We start from the raw sequence: 9,938 nt of genomic DNA on the forward strand, positions 1-9,938 counted from the left end.
GTCTTGGTTTACTTTCTTTAAGGATGCTAGGGGATTGCCTCCCAGCTTTTGAGTAAACCAAATAAGCCAAGGTATTGATGACTCAGTTATCCTACAAGAGAGGGTCCTATGCATTTTAAAAGAGGATACCTGGGGTTAACAGCTTGATCACAAGGGATGGCTCTTGTCTAGTGGAGACTGCAGGCTGGGGAAAGATCTGCAGTGTTTCCTCACCCTTCCTAACAGCACATCAGAGAGGGCTCAGTCCCAGCTCTCCTGGGTGGAAAAGTCTAGTCTTGAGTGTGACTGTATTTGTAACACTTCCTGCCGAAGCTAAAAATGCTCTTACAAGGGAAATTCGATTGCTTCATCAGGATGGATGAAAGGCCTTAGGACTTTTCTTTTCTCTCTCCTGAGCTCCAGAAGGCACTTAGGAATCATATTCCCAGTCTCAAAATAGAAACCAAAACCTACTTTAATTTATCTAATTTACTTATTTATACCTCAAATTTTCCACGAAGGGAGTCAGCCAGAACTATTCTTGACAGCTTTGAGGCAGCATGGGAGAATGCGAAGGGAATGGACTCTGAGATCAGGCTGACTGGAGTCTAAACCCCAGCTTTTTCTGCTTATTAATTGTGTGTTAAGTTTCCTGTTCTGAAGTATTCCCTTCTGGGAAAGGGAACGATGATGTCTGCCCTTGTAATGATGGGAGGGTTTGTCAGGCACTTAACAGGGAGCAGATCTTGGGCAAACATCGATTGATTGCTACAACTTTCACATTTAAACGAATTTACAAAGTCAAGTTTTGGGGCCAGTAAAATCCCCTCATGTCTGACTCTTTGCTACCCCATAGACTGTGGCCTGCTAGGCTCCTCTGTCCATGGAATTCTCCAGGCAAGAATACTGGAGTTGGGTAGCTAATCCCTTCTCCAGGGGATCTTCCTGACTCAGGGACTGAACCTGGGTCTCTTGCATTGCAGGTGGATTCTATACCATCTGAGCTACCAGTGAAGCCCTAAATCCTGACCTTATTAAATTTATTAGGTTTTTAGGACTTTCAGAAGCATTGATATGGATATGATATATGTACTTCTACTTCCTTTTAATTCGGTGTGTATTACAATGTTATGAAAAAATGTGTGACTCATCTAATAGTCACATTAGTCCTGGGGAATGATTTTTAAAATTAGTATGTGTCTTTCAATTATTTATATATCTTAAAATTCTTACCTGAAATTTCTCTCTTTAGCTATCCATAAAGACATAAAGAATTTATTGAGAGTCATTTCCCTGGGACCCTAATCAGGATACATCTCTGAAGCCATGACAATTGCCTTTTAAACTTTTAATGATGTAGAATGATTTTTATTTCTAACATTGCAGTTTTCAAATAATGTATGTGCAATGAATGTAAATAGCGATGCTAAGTAAGTATCACATAGTTGGAAAAATCTCAGTGGCTGATCATACTTGGGCCAAAGTAGATTGAAGATTGAATATAATGGGAACAGGGAATATGGTTCAATTAGAAAACTCTGCCTGTGCATGGATTGGTTTAACATCTATCTTATCTTGCCTATCTTATTTATTCTTTGTGTTCTTAGAATCTAACATACAGTATGTTCTGAATAAATGTTTATTGTGTGAACACATGAATAGTTAGGAATTATTTCCATATCTATCAGTTATATTGACCTGTGTGTTTACCATAAATCTTAGAGCCTTTGCTAAATTTTCCATTCATTCTGCAAACTTACCGGTGCCTACTCTGCCAAACACTGAGCAGAAGTAGGCATAATTCTTCCCTGCTCTCTTGGCGCTTACATCCTTAGGATGGCAAGACATCACCTTGATAAAAATAAAATCACAATTGCTGAGACTGGTGCAGTCCAGAAAGGGAGAAAACCAGAGAGAGGGGCTGGAAGGTAGAGGTAAGTGGCATGTGAAGGGTCTGGAGAGGTAAACAGAGAACAGGCTAAGCTGGGCCATTGTTATAGACTAAATTGTGTTCCCTCCAATGCAAACTAGTACAGCCACTATGGAGAACAGTGTGGAGATGCCTTAAAAAACTGGGAATAGAACTGCCATATGACCCAACAATCCCACTGCTGGGCATACACACCGAAGAAACCAGAATTGAAAGAGACGCGTGTACCCCAATGTTCATCGCAGCACTGTTTACAATAGCCAGAACATGGAAGCAACCTTGATGTCCATCAGCAGACGAATGGATAAGGAAGCTGTGGTACATATACACAATGGAATATTACTCAGCCATTAAAAAAAATACATTTGAATCGGTTCTACTGAGATGGATGAAACTGGAGCCCATTATACAGAGTGAAGTAAGCCAGAAAGAAAAACACCAATACAGTATACTAATGCATATATATGGAATTTGAAAGATGGTAATGATAACCCTATATGCGAGACAGAATAAGAGACACAGATGCATAGAACAATTTTATGGACTCTGAGGGAGAAGGTGAGGGTGGGACGTTCTGGGAGAATAGCATTGAAACATGTATATTATCATATGTGAAACAGAACACCATTCCATGTTCGATGCATGAGACAAGGGCTCAGGGCCGGGGCAATGGGATGAGCCGGAGGGATGGGATGGGGAGGGAGGTGGGTGGGGGGTCCAGGAAGGGGAACACATGTAAACCCATGGCTGATTCATGTCAATGTATGGCAAAAACTATTACAATATTGTAAAGTAATTAGCCCCCAACTAAAATAAATAAATTTATTAAAAATAAATAAATAAATAAATTGTGTTCCCTCCAAATTTATATTGGAAGCCCTAACCCCCAGTGTGACAGTACTGGGAGATAGGGCCTTTAGGGAGATAACTAAGATTAAATGAGCCCATAGAGGTGGGGCCCTAATCCAATAGTACTGGTGCCCTTATAAGAAGAGAGAGGCACCAGGGACGTGCTTTCACAGAGGAAAGGCCATGTGAGGACACATGGAGAAGTCAGCTATCTGCAAGCCAAGGTGAAACTGACATTGTTGGTACCTTGATCTTAGACATCCACCCTCCAGAATGATGGGAGAAAAAGTTCTTTTGTTTACAGCACCCAGTTGGTAGTATTTTCTTATGGCATCCCAAGCAGACTAATATAGCCATAGAGGCCATATTAGGGAATCTGGTTGTTACTCCAAGAGTAATGAAAAGCAGTGGAAGGTTTTAAAACAGGGGTCAGCTTTGAATTTTGGAATGATTACTCTGATTGCAATGAGGAAACAGAATGGGGAGAAGTACAGGCAGATGTGGATTCCTTGGGGAAAAAAATCCCTGCAATCATGGTTTAGAACATAATTCTCTTTCCATAATTCTGTTCAAAGTTGTTCTCAAACAGCATTCCATCCAGAGAAGATTCTGCAAAGAGTGATCATAAAGTCGCACAGTTAGGTCACCAAAAATGGCTTGTTACAGTTTCTGGAAACCTCTTCTTTGACTCTCTGAAGCCAGCTGACGAGAAATTGTCCTGTAGGAAGACAGGGGCCATTGACGGGGACCTGATTCATCTGTTGTGCTCTTGTTAGGTATGGCTTCTTTCTCTCTGCTGCTAAGGTTCTTTTTGATTGAATGCACAGGCCAGCGAGAGAAGGGGAGGAAAGTCGATGAACTTCAACCTAGAATGCTATGAGTTACCTTTCCCATCCAGCCCTCCCACCCTCTTCCAGATTATCTCCGTGTTTGTTTCAGCCCTGAACCAGTGAAGAACAACTCTGATGGGGAAAAAGAAAACAGAAAATTCGGGAAACTATTGTAATCACCAGTCAAAATAAGCAGAAAATTAACAAAAATGGTTAGTGTGTTAGTCGCTCAGTTGTGTCTGACTCTTTGAGATCCCATGTGGCTCCTCTGTCTGTGGAATTCTCCAAGCAAGAATATTGGAGTGGGTAACCATTCCCTTCTCCAGGGGATCTTCCTGACTCAGGGATCGAACTCAAGTCTCCTGTGCTGCAGGCAGATTCTTTACTGTCTGAGCCACCAGGGAAGACCAACATTTAAGCGGTAGCTTAAAAACAGCAACCATTTATTTTTCTAGCTCACAATTCTGTATGTTGGCAATTTGAAATCGGGTTCAGTGGGGTGGCTTGGCTGATCTAAGCATGAGGATTGGCCAGCCTTGTCTGGGGATTAAGTCACGGCCTGCCGTCAGCAGCTGGTTAGCTTAGGGGCTGGCTGACCATCAGCTGATGTCCTATTCTACTTCCTGTGGTCTCTCATCTTTCAGCAGAGCAGCCTGGGCAAGAGGGTGAGCCCCTGTGGACATGTACTTCTCAAGCTTCTGCTTGGGGCATACTGGCTAATGTCAAATTGGCCAAAGGAAACCCCAATGCCAGTCAGATCCAAGGGGTAGAGAAACAGACTCTACCTCTTGATGGGAATTGCTGCAAGGATGCACTCTGTAGGGACATGGCAACAGGGAGGGAAAGAATTTGTGGCCAATTTTATAATCACACCCTTCCAACATCAGTCATGTGCTGTACAATGCTTTCAACTTTGCAATGTTCGCCTACTATCCTTCTTAATTTTCTTTAGCTTGGCTTAAACAAAATGCCTGTTTTAGCGTCCTCTTATGCAATCTTATCCTTGAAATCACAGTATGTTGGTTACTGTTATGGGTTGAATTGTGTCTCTCCAAAATTCATATATTAAAGTCCTAACCCCCAGCCCCTCAGAAGATGGGCTTGTTTAGAAATAATGCCACTGTGGATGTCATTAGTTAAGGTGAAGTGATACTGGGGTAGAGTCAGCCACTAATCCAGTATGACTTTTGCCCTTATAAGAAGGTGGCCATGTGAAGATGGGGAGACTAGGAGAACACCAAGGGATGTCAAGGGCAGCTGCAAACCAAGGGATGCTAAAGATTGCCAGCAAACGCCAGAAGGTAGGAAGAAGCAAATGCTTCCCATTGGCCTATGGGGGATCACAGCCCTACTGTTGCCATTTCGAATTTATAGCATCCAGAAGTGTGAGACAATACATTTTGTTATTTTAAGCCAGATAATTTGTGGTATTTTCCTATGGTAGCCTGAGGAAACTAACACAGTTATTTATTTTTTTTTAATAAGATAATAGCTTAAATCATATGAAATTTCAACCTTTGTATTTCTCAGATACAAAATGGTTGAGTAACAGCAATTTCACATTAAATAAATATCTGACTATTGAAAAAACTTGTGGGCTACCTAAAATTATGTGTATTCAATCTTTGGTACATTGCTACACTATGGAAGAAGTCAATTTAAAGTTGTCTATTAAAAAATAAAGCATTTCAATTTAGGTGGAAAGGTCAGGCTCAGTTAATGCTTCTCCCCCACAATATCATCTTTCTTGCTTCTACATCCTTGTAGAGGCATTAGAATAAAAAGCTGTATAATTAATTTGCAAATTTTCCAAAAATATTTTTAGTATTGAACTTGATTTAAAAAAAATCATTAATTAGTCTCTGACCTTGGGATCATAAAAAATCAAGGAGTGGATTTTTTAGGCCAGACAAAATGTGCCTTTTGGCTTCTAAATAAGATATGTGGATTGCATCAAATTTCCTTCATCGAGACAGTCCAGATTAGCTTGTAACTATTTCAGTAGAATTGAATTTCAGTTACGTTTGCATGGAAATCAAATAATAAAAAAGTCATGAAATCTAAAATTACTGAATCTTGCAAATACCAGCTAATTAAGAGACTTTATCTGTCATGATTATTTTGAGCAACTGATTATTTCCATCAATCAACCAAGCAACCCTGATAAGCCAATCATTTTTTAATCGATGTTGAGCCACTGAAAAGTTACCATAGATACCAAATTCTACAGCCATCACAACACAAAGTCAGGTTAGAATTGGAAGTGACAGGTGTATTCATCACATAGTTAACCAGCCTTTGAAGGGAAAGAGAGTTTGTCAGAGTCCTTAGGCTGGGTATAAAAGATTGCAGAGAACACTCAAACAATTCCCAAAGAGCACTTCAAAAGCAGGAGAAAGGATCCGTTTTTCATTAGAAATGCAGGAAGATGTTTGCTTGAAATTCAAGCTCTAAGTAACAAGTTCCTTGAAGTTTTGCTTGCCTGTCATTTACCAGGGGTCACCAGTAAGTTATCTTTAGAGCAAAGTTTCCGTTTTTTCTTTTTTCTGCATCAGAAGTAATAAGGATGATTGAGAGCATGGAGCAATGATTACTGTAAAAAGCAGTCCTGATTGCACTGTTTATACATGTGGAAATGTGAATATATATGTGTTTATATATACGTGTATATATATTTACCTGTGGTCAATGCTGTCAGAATAAAGGCACAGAAACAAAAAAATATATTTTGAGATCCATTGGACATAAGCCAGTGTCTATTACAAGTAAGAATATTGCATGCTCAGAGCTTCAGAGAATAGGTGGGGAGAAAAAGAGGGTTTGGAGTGAAATAAATGGATGCATTTCAAAGGTATAGCATGTATCTTCCAGTTTTTTTTGGGGGTAGCTGAGGCAAACCCAGGTCCATGTCCAACGAGCTGTCCTCCTCATACATACCAGCACTGGACTGGGTGGAGACACAGTGTGGACCTCAGGCCCTGGAATGAGCCCTGGCAAGGGAGTCAGGAGAGCACAGCCCTACCCGGCTCTGTCATTTACGCTGTATGAAAATGAAGCTCTCCAGGCCTCTACGATCCAGGAGGGGAGCTTGGTCTGCCTCGATTGGTATAAGTTTCATCAGGTGCTAATATGCTTTAAGTGTTGGGGGTCATTTGTGTCTACAACCAGCAGTGGCTTCTGGGGGCTTGTCCATCCTGCCTAATTATCAGCTCTCATCTGTCCCCTAATGTGTGTCATGGGGAGCCCTGAGCGCCATTTTGGTTTCATACTCCTAAAATGCTGGGTTTGGGAGTTGTATAAGCACACCGGTTCAAAGAGTTTGATAAGTAGATGAAAGGGGATTTGAGGAAGTTTCTGAGGCATGGAACCAAGGGTGGGAACTCGGGTATGTGTGTCTCTATGCAGAAAGGACTCTACTCATCCGGAAGGAAGGTGGCTTCCCTGGGCACCAGAATCTTGCACCAACTGATCCAAGCTTTTTGTATCTCTCTCCTTTATAGTTTCTGAAGGAGGAGCTTCATCATAACAACCAAAAGGTCAGTAGAGAAGCTCTGAATCCGTATCAGACGATATACAATTTACTAGATGGTAATATGATTTATTTTTAGTTATATTATCTATTTGATGTCAATCTGTACCCATATTTATATCTGTCAATGAAAAATAAAAACCCAGTGTGGGTCTGGTATTAGGTACCTCTAACTTTCCCTTTTTTCCCCATCTCAGTTCATGGTTGTGATTATAATTGGTCCATGGTGGCTTCTTTCTTATTTGCTTATATGAATGAGGTTCCTTTTATTCTAACATCTTGATTCTTTGCCTCCCTCAATATAGTCCAGGATTTTAATGCTGTGCGAAATGTTAATGCCTTGTATGCTTATGTTTCTAATCACAATAGCAACATAAATGGAATTTTGTTATAGATCCCATTCTGTTTCTTGTACTTTTTTCACCAAACATTATACTTTTCAGAACTATTCCTATTGCTCTCTGTCCTCATTGCTTTGATATTCATTCAGCAAAATATTTACTGAGAACATATTATGTGTCAGGACCTGTTAGCCAGAAGCTGTAGTGATGAAGTCTGCAGACAAGACCTTTGCTCTCTTGCTACCTTTGTTCCTTTGCTACATTTTACTGGGTGGCAATAGACAATAAACAAGTAAAGACATAAACAAACAAGATAATTTGGGACAGTGATCAGCACTTTAAAAAGAATAAAATGAGGAGAAGTGATGGTGTCTGGAGGTCAATGGTACATGAGGGGTTGGCCAAAGTCATTCTAAGGGGTCAGATTTAGTTGTGACCTGGAGGGAGATCACTACAGGCAGAGGGGAGAGCAGTGATGCTACCAAAAATTACTTGTTCTGAAGCAGAACTATGTAACCCATTGAGTGACTGGTGAAACCTTTAGGCAGGACTGAGTAAGGACTCTTGGATGCACTTTGAGCTTCTTCAGTTCTCTTTCTCTTTCCTGTGTCTTGTTCCCCTCCCTGATCAGGAGGATGAGTGGACAGAGGCCACCTGCTGTGGGACAGAGTCACTGGGTTCCCGTGTGCTTTTCCTTGATAACAGCAAACTCTTCCTTCATCCCTTCCCCTTCCCTCCCTTCCACCCTCCTTCCCTCCCTCCCAGCGAATATTTGTGGCATACCTACAACATACTAAGCACTAGAGGGTACAGAGGTCATCAGTTAGTCAGTTCAGTCACTCAGTCGTGTCTGACTCTTTGCGACCCCATAAACCGCAGCATGCCAGACCTCCCTGTCCTTCACCAACCACCGTAAGCAGGGTCTTTATGCTCACAGAGCCTATACTCTAAGCATTTTCCTTGTTGAGTTGTATCTTAGGATGCCTTCCTTCCTCCCTATCCAAAAAGTTTAAATCTAATGGGAGAAATGGTTGACTCCCTTCTTCTCTGTGCTTCCCATCAGGGAAACTTCCCACCACTGCCTTCTCTTCTTATGGTCACTTCTCCTGGTTTGCAATCTGTCAAAGGTGATTAGGAAGGGTTTTATTTAGTTTTTTTTTTTTATTAAAACAATCAGAAATAAATCAATTAAAATTACATTTGCTAAAAAACAAAATTGAAAATCCAGCTGTGTTTCATGACATTAAGATGTGCTAATCGTAATGCCAATAAACAAAATTGTTTGTTGGAAGAAATACATGTTTTGTTGCACCAGATGTGTGCAAACAGTACCTTCTCTGAGGATGGGCCAGGTCCAAATGTTCATTTGTAAGGAAATTGTTTAGAAGGCTGTGTACTTTCCCGTGGACACAGGGTTATTACAGAGTTAGGCCTCTAACCCTAACTGCAAAACATTGGTTAACCTGTAATATACTTAATGCATGTATGCGTCTGCATGTTCAGCTGCTCTGTCATGTCTGACTCTTTGCAACCCTGTGGAAGGTAGCCTGCCAGGATCCTCTGTCCCTGGGATTTTCTAAGCAAGAATACTGAAGTGTGTTGGTGTTTCCTTCTCCAGGGATCTTCCTGACCCAGGGATCAATCTCTTGCATCCATTCTGCCTCTTTGGCAGGCAAATTCTTTACCACTGTGCCACCAGGGAAGCCCTATATACTTGGTAAGTTGTCCAAATTGTCTAGCTGCACTATAAAAACTAACCAGTTCTTAACAATGTCAAAGGCATTCTCCCACCTCTGTTCCCCCAGCCATTGTTCTGATTCAGTCTCTTGTCACTCACCTGAATCACCCTGATAACTTCCTCCCTGGTCTGCTTCTCTTGTCCCCATGTTCGTCATCCATATTGCAAGGATGAGATTTCTAAAATGCAAATTTGCTTGCAGCCCTCCCCTGTAACTCAGCAGTGGTTCCACTGCTTGCAGAATAGAGACTGGACTCCTAACCAGAGGGTGAAGGCTCACATGGCCTCTCTTTCTCTTACCTTTGAGCTCATCTTTCAATGCTTCCCTTCTGGATCTCCCCAAGTGCACCTCACTGTATCAGGCCTTTGCTCATTGACTCCTCTGCTTGGATGTCTTCCCTCTCCTTATCTACATGGAAAGTTCCTCCTCCTTTTTCCCGATTTAGATCAGGAGTTCTCTCATCCCTGATCATTCTCTTCCCAGCCCTGGGAGTCATCTATTCCTCTTCTATAACATAATATCACACAGCTTTGTAATTATTTGTTTACACATTTCTCCCGTTGGATGCTGAGCTCCTTGAGGTCAGGAACTATTTCTTGTTCATTTGTATCTAGAACTTGGTGCAAAGGTAGTCAATAAGTATTTACATAGATGAAAGTTTACAGCCACGAGTCTGGGAGAGGAAGTAAGGGCTAGAGAAACAGGGCTTCTCACACTCATCTTGGGGGTAAAGACCTGAGG

General features: G+C 41.4%; 1 long non-coding RNA gene across 2 annotated transcripts in view; it reads left to right on the forward strand.

Annotated features, from left to right (window-relative positions):
* The window catches only part of LOC145541754 (uncharacterized), a 233,558-nt gene that overhangs the window by 115,677 nt on the left and 107,943 nt on the right, over positions 1-9,938 (forward strand). For both annotated transcript variants that reach the window (XR_014079257.1, XR_014079256.1), the window contains exon 5: positions 7,089-7,124. This is a non-coding gene — a long non-coding RNA (uncharacterized LOC145541754). The remainder of the gene's footprint in view (positions 1-7,088; positions 7,125-9,938) is intronic.

Source organism: Giraffa tippelskirchi, chromosome 3, assembly GCF_054371585.1.
Source record: "Giraffa tippelskirchi isolate mGirTip1 chromosome 3, T2T-mGirTip1v1.2.pri, whole genome shotgun sequence".
NCBI classification, from domain to species: Eukaryota; Metazoa; Chordata; class Mammalia; order Artiodactyla; family Giraffidae; genus Giraffa; species Giraffa tippelskirchi.